The following is a 6,669-nucleotide window of genomic DNA, read 5'->3' on the forward strand; positions in this document are numbered from 1 at the left end:
GGCACAGAGGCGTAAACGTTGTTGGGTTTTGTTCACGTCCTTGCCATTCATTTTCTGTGCAGGCTGAGCCACACACTTCTCTTTGCCCCTCTTTCCCAATCAGTGAAATGCACAGATACTGTGTGGTTTGAGATGTCTGGGCAGTGCCATTAGGGGCTAAATCCCGGGGCAGTTTCAGGAACCCGGAGGAGTCAGCACCACTGTGACTTAGTTGGGAACAGGCCTGGCTTGGCCCATGTGTGTGTCAGCAAAAAGCTGGCCTCAGGAGGGTAACTCTGAAACTGTGACTTTTCTACCAGTGGTAGTAACACAGTGAAATACCAGCAAAGATCTGCGCTGCTGAAGGAGCCGTGCTCTTGATGTAATCAAAGATGTACGTGCCTTCGGGTTGTTCCTGTGGTGGCTGAAGATCTGAGAGGAAATTAGGAAATGCGGTTGTGAAAGAAAAAAAAAATGTTGAGCAGAGCACTAGGAGCTGATTACCTTCTTTTCCACAGGGGGAGGGGGAAATGAAAAAAAGTGACTTTCTTCAAAGATTTGGAATAAGATCTATCTGACTTCAAAGGGAGTTGCTGCAAGGCTGGCTCAGTCACACCACATCCATCTCCTCAGGCAGAGCCAGGCTTGCCCCCTGGGCAGCACTGGGGTGCTCTCCTCATTTGTTCATATCAGAAGGCTGTGCTGACACAGGCTGGGTCAGGGCTTCCTCTTCCCTGTTACTACATCCATCACATGCGTAACAGGCTGGTGATCCCTTGCACCACGCAGGGGGAGCCCCTGCCTTGTGCAGGCAGCCACTGTGCGTCTGTCTCGGGGACTCAGTCCCGGGATGGTACCTCGGTGTGAATCAGAGCCTGGTTTCACCCCAGGATGCCCTCAGTACCTCGAATGCTGCGTGCCCTGTCCCTGAAAGAGCTGCTGCTGAAGTGCACCGCACTGATGTTGCCCTCTGTCCCAGAAGCTTGTTGTTCAAACTTTGATCTGAAGCGGGAGGGAATTAGGGATCTTTTTCTCCATGTGTTTTCTCCCCTCCACATGTCCAGACTGCTGCTCAGAGCAGGGGACAAAAGGGCAATGGCAGATATGAGGGCTGATATCTGGGGTGTGTGAAACATGCTGGTGCTGAGCTTGGGACAAGTTTGGTGTGGGTAAAGAGGTTAGGATGTGAGCAGGGGGTTGATGCCTGGAGTTACAGGGCAAGCAGGAAAACTGCTTCTGGGAGTAAGAAACCCTCTGCTGACTGAGAGTGGGTCTGAAGGAAAAGCTGGACTATATATTTGCCGCTACCTGGCCATTGGCCAAACTAAATATTCATATTTAAAACAAATTATCAGTAAAGTCATTGACCGTGCTGTCTAATCTAGATCTGTACAAGGGTCGGGTGCTGCCCCATCTCCCAAATTCCTGACTTCGGCATCAGGCGTTACATCTGCTCTTCTTTCAGAACTGCTGCTCATCCTTTAAAGCGCAGTGCTTGTGGCCTGGTTTTTCAGGTGTGTCCAAACTTTTGCTGCCCTTAGTGCAGTACATGGGGGGCTTTCTCTTCTTACTCTCTCCATGTTTCTCAGGTGGAGGTGAAAGCTTTCTGTCTTCCTCCCAAACTCATCTGTAAATCAGATGAGCTTATCTGAGTGCTTAAAGCCCTGGCAGGGCAGCTTGGTCTCAAGGTAAGGTAGTCACAGCTCACAGCCCAGCCTCACGCCACGAGACTTCTCTGAAGCAAAAGGAATTCCTCCTTACAGGTGGTTTTAGCACCAGGCTGTCTTTGTGCTGCAGAAGACGGCTCAGGGCTCCTCATTTCTTTGCTGCATCTTGGAGCAAACACACCTATATAAACAAGGCTTTCTGTGCCTAGATCCTCTCTCCAGCCAGGAAGAGGAGGGAAGAGCCAGCCTGGAAACAAATTAACCCTAAGCATTTTCCCTTTCCCATCTTACTAACAAATAAAATCCTTGAACTGACCCCAAAGTAGATTTTTTACCCAAAGGAGAGGGCAAGTGCCAGGGGTTCAGTGGACTTTTCCCAGTGCTGTTGGGTCAGTGCAGAAGATATTCCACCCATGGTGGCTGTGGTTGCTGGTGCAAAAAGGTGAGAGCTGCGTGTGGATGGGGTGGGCTTGGGGGAGTGGGGCTGAGCCACTGGTGAACTCCTCCCACTATGTGCATCTGTATCAGTGAGAAAGGGGGCAACAGGTACCTAATTACCAGGTACTGGTAAAATGGAAAGTAACTTTCCACCCACTGTCCTTAAATTACTTTGTAGGGCTTGTACATTCCCAGCTCTGTACATTCCCAAACCCATGTGCCTGGTGTAAGTGGGTAATGATGCAAAGGAAGCACCAGAAATCCTCACTGAATGAGCTTACAAAGCTAGCCAGGGGGAGTAGGGGTGACTCGAATACCTTCTTCCAACACTTTGCTGTAGCTAACATTTTGTTTGGGTAGTCATGGAGGTTTTCCTGCTAGCTGGGCTCGTAGAGGGGCAGAGCAAGGTGGTGGGTGCTACCTGTGGAGGCTGCAAGTTTGCTGGGAGATGTACCTGTGGCTGCCCTGATCCCCTCTCTTCTCCTGCTCTGGCTAATTGTGTGTGATGGACTGTACCAGAGCTCTTAAAACATTGCCCCCCTATCTCATTGTGGCTATTCCCTCTAGGTTTTTCTAGTTTTGCACTGCTGTTCAAAATGCCACAACCAGCTGAAAATCAGCACAGCTTTGTTTCTCATCCATCTTACCCAAGCACTAAGCACCCTTCTTCCTGTGTGCTTGAGAGTTTTGTTTTGCTTTGTTTAAAAGCGATAAAGCCTTCATAATAAAATCCAGGCTTGCATTTTAACCTGCTGGGACCTACCATGGAAAGGAGGTCATAAATAATTGTTATGGTTGTTGATTGCTTGCTTAAATGTACTGCTGCCAGAACATCCTTTCCTATCAGTCAGAAGGCATTTGGGGCCACCTCTGTTCAGCACTAACCTAGCACTCTATTACTCACTCCTGTCTCACCGGGGGTTTATTACTGATGGTTTTAAAACATTTTGATGGTAAAAGACTTCAGGTATGTGAGATACGGATACAAGCGATATACTCAAAATTTATCAGTCACCAAGATATTTTGCACTGGTCTTTTACTAATGAAAATGGAAGGACATTTCCTGCAAAATGGCAGCATAACTGGTAAGGGAGCATAAAAGGAGTAAGGAAGCTTGCCAGTGAACTGTACTTGTCCAGGGATTGTTGAGCCTTGTGTTGTTTAATAGAAGTCAATGCTGGTTTTGGATGTGCAGATAGAATCTGGCCTTCCACAGATTTGAGGAATTTGAGGCACCAAAATATAATGTCCAGTGAGCTAATACTACAGCATTTCCAGCAAAATAGTGCGCAGCCGCTTGGCCTTGCAACAGGTGATATGTGCAAGCAGCATGGCATGCCTGTGCATGTATGAGACTTCAGAAATTAAAATGATGTGCAAGTGAGGCTGGGAACTGCAGGGAAGAGGGCACAGGAACGGATCAGCAATGTTGCCTGAAGAGCTGAGCCGTGTCCTGCTGTGACAAGGTGACAAATGGCCACTGGAGGCTGAGCCGTGCTACCTCTCCAGCTCCTAGCGACTGCAGAGAGGGAGCTGCGTCTGCTGGGCTCCTCAGGTCGTGCTTGTTCTGTGCAACAACGCTGGATAGGCAGCTATTCAAGGCCATCTGGATGGGTTTGTCTGTTTAAGTGGAGTGTCAGCTCCGGGCTACGCTTGGCAACCCTCTTATCGCCCTGTACCACTGATAGCACCAGCCCAGGGATACCTCTGTAGTGCTTACTCATGTGGGTAGTTTTTATTCACTTCATACCTACGTTTCCTGTGTTTTACTGCACCATGTGAGGATGGATGTGAGCTGCCTGCAGGGCTTGGGCAGCCTGAATTGAAAGTTTCTGGGAAGTTTCCTTGGGCTGGGGTTCATCCTCCAACGTCCGTCCTAAGGTTTGGGATGGAGGCTTTGTCACGAGAACGATGGCTTTCCCTACCTTGCAGAAAGTCCTTGGTTTTCCTTCCTTATAACCTGGCTTAGCCCAGCAGCTGCACTTGAGAGCTGTCATTTCTGATTTCTCTCTCCTGGCTGGCAGCCATGATCCTGAGAGCCGCTGTGGGAGAGCTTCCCAGTCCAGACGTGATAGTGGCCCTCCAGGGGACCCTGCTGCCCTGTTGCAGAGTAAGTGGATGCTTTTAAGTAACCCAATGTGTTGGTGTCAAAAGTCCTTGCTGGCTTGCTTTTATTCAGCCTGGGGTTACCCGGCAGTGCCAGTGTCAGATCTGCCCTCTTACTGGTTACCTAACATAGCCCCCTACAGGAGCCTGCATTAAAAGTTGTTTTATATGCTGCCTCTTTCAGCTAGGTCCACAGTTTACCAAGGTACTACTGGGAAATGTCTAGCCCTGATCTTTTCTAATGCTATAGGACAAGTACTAACTTGGGGACTGCCCCATTGTGCTGGTGTGGGACATGTGGCATAGCTGTCCTGGGGAGCGGGCTCCTCCTGGGAAGCGTGGCTGTGGTGTGACAGCAGTGCGCAGGGTGCCGATGCACAGACCCCTACTGGAACAAAAAACAAATTAGTAAGCAACGATTAAGACCTTAAAGCAAATGCTCATTAAGAATTTGTGTCTGCCCTGCCAAGATCTTCCTATTCACAATCCGAAGGTTTTGCTGTTGCCTGGAAAGTACTCCGGTATTACGATGACAAATAGCTTGCAGAAGTTTGGGATAGGTGTACCCTTAGGTGCCTGGTGCTTTAGTTATGATGTTAAAACGCTGTTAAGGTGCATAGTCTCTATGTACTGTACTTATTTGCGAGCCTGTTCAGTCAGGGTAAGATTGCCAACAGCATGCTTCTTGTAATACACAATAAATGTTCGTTCATTGTCTTTTGCATTATAAAAACAAGGAGTTCCGTTTGAGGAGCGGGAGTTGTGAAAGCTCCCTGCTGAAGTAAGGAGCTGTATAATGCTTGGCTAGACACTATGAAAATTCTTTTGCTTAATGTAACAAAAAAGAGAACCCCCTCCCCTTCTCTCCTTCTGCATCTCAGTTGCCTCTCTTCAAAGACCCTGCTGCAAAGCTCATGTAACCATCTCCTGATAAGTTGCTAACCTAGTGTATCAACATCCTGCCTTCCTGTCTCATGCTGGGCCAACATGACCAAATAAAAAAAAAAAGAAGTTGAACCACAACGCCGAGGAAGACTACGGCCTTCATCTTCACGACCACCAGAGGGACAGAGACGACCCCCTAGCAACAGTGCGCACAGTCGCAGAATATACCAGGATCCCGGAATCCGTAAAATCACCATCACGTAATCCCGGAATCACCAAAATATAAAAAGGGACCCTGGGGGGGGTGAGGTGCGCGCCGTTGGCGGAGCTGAGACTCCCCAGCCACCCAGAGCTGTTTTGCTTGCTGTTGCTTACTCAATAAATTCCTTTCTATTATTAATGCAATGCTCTCTGAAAATTAATTAAGGGGGCAACTTATAACACTTCTGAGTTGTGCAGAGACCTTTTGATTAAACATCACTCCTTAAGCTTTCTGAATTTCATTTGCACTATGTACTTTCAGGTGGTGTCCTTATAAACGAGAATATTCCCCACTTTTGGGGTCATTTGACAAGCTTGGATATTGGTTTAACATTTTGTTTCTTTCCACTCAACCCAACTATTCTTGTCACTTGTGAAATTTGTAGAAAGCTTAATATTATTAAATACACACTGCTTTCTAAATAAGTCTGCTTCAAGCGCAGGCACACAAGTTGTGAATGAATAAAGCAGATAAAGGAACATGACGGTCTAGAAGCTGGAATCATATTGAAAATGAAAGTTTCGCAACAGTCCTGAAACAGAGCATATGAGTGCTAAACTTATTTCTAGTACTTGCAAACAGGGAGGAGAATTACTAATCCTGACTAACCTACCCAAGAAAGTGCTTGCTATGACCTGAAGGACTGAAAAAAAATCCATTTGCTTGCTTTGGAAAAGAATCTATTTTTCCGTGTAGAAGGAAGCTGGACAGAAATTTAACTGCTGGGGAAGAAAGGGGAATTTAACAGGGCTGCAAATCCCCCTCCGTTTTCCCTGCTGACCACATCTTCTCACTCTTGGCCCTCTTCCCACTTTCCAATAAAAAACCAGACCCCAATATGAGGTTTTATTGAAAACAAACAAAAAAACAACCAAACAAAAACTTTCCCTAACTAAGAAGCTGGAACAATTTTGTGCCAGAAAGTTACTGGCAGAATGAGCAAATGTACATTAAGCTAATGAGGGTGTCCAAAAGGAAGGAGGAAGAATGAACTCTTTTTTTGTTAGGGCTTTCAGATTTGGGGTTGCTGGCTCAAAGAGGAAATATTAAGCAGGTTGGAGATGGCCCGTCTTTTTACCAAACCTTGCTGTGTTGAAAGCCAGGGAAAAGTCGTTTGGGGTTTCAGTGGAAGTAGGGCTGAGAATGTCAGGCTCACTGAGGTCCTGAGCACCAAAACTTAGCTTGTGTCTGTTCGACCGGGAATCATTTGTGAAATATTTCCATACACAGCAATAATTAAATGCATTTTAAAATCGGAGTGTTTTCTGAAAGATACAGGTAACTTCTTATTAATTTGAAACGGTGTTTTTGACCTTTGCTTTAAATTCATG

General features: G+C 46.9%; 1 long non-coding RNA gene across 1 annotated transcript; it reads left to right on the plus strand.

Moving 5' to 3' along the window:
* The first annotated feature begins 1,867 nt into the window (after positions 1-1,867).
* LOC113843508 (uncharacterized) lies at positions 1,868-6,420 on the plus strand. The gene is made up of 3 exons (XR_003496852.3): positions 1,868-2,088; positions 4,110-4,195; positions 5,073-6,420. It is a non-coding gene; the product is annotated as an uncharacterized lncRNA (long non-coding RNA).
* Positions 6,421-6,669: the final 249 nt, after the last annotated feature.

This window comes from Anas platyrhynchos, chromosome 4, assembly GCF_047663525.1.
Source record: "Anas platyrhynchos isolate ZD024472 breed Pekin duck chromosome 4, IASCAAS_PekinDuck_T2T, whole genome shotgun sequence".
Taxonomy (NCBI): domain Eukaryota; kingdom Metazoa; phylum Chordata; class Aves; order Anseriformes; family Anatidae; genus Anas; species Anas platyrhynchos.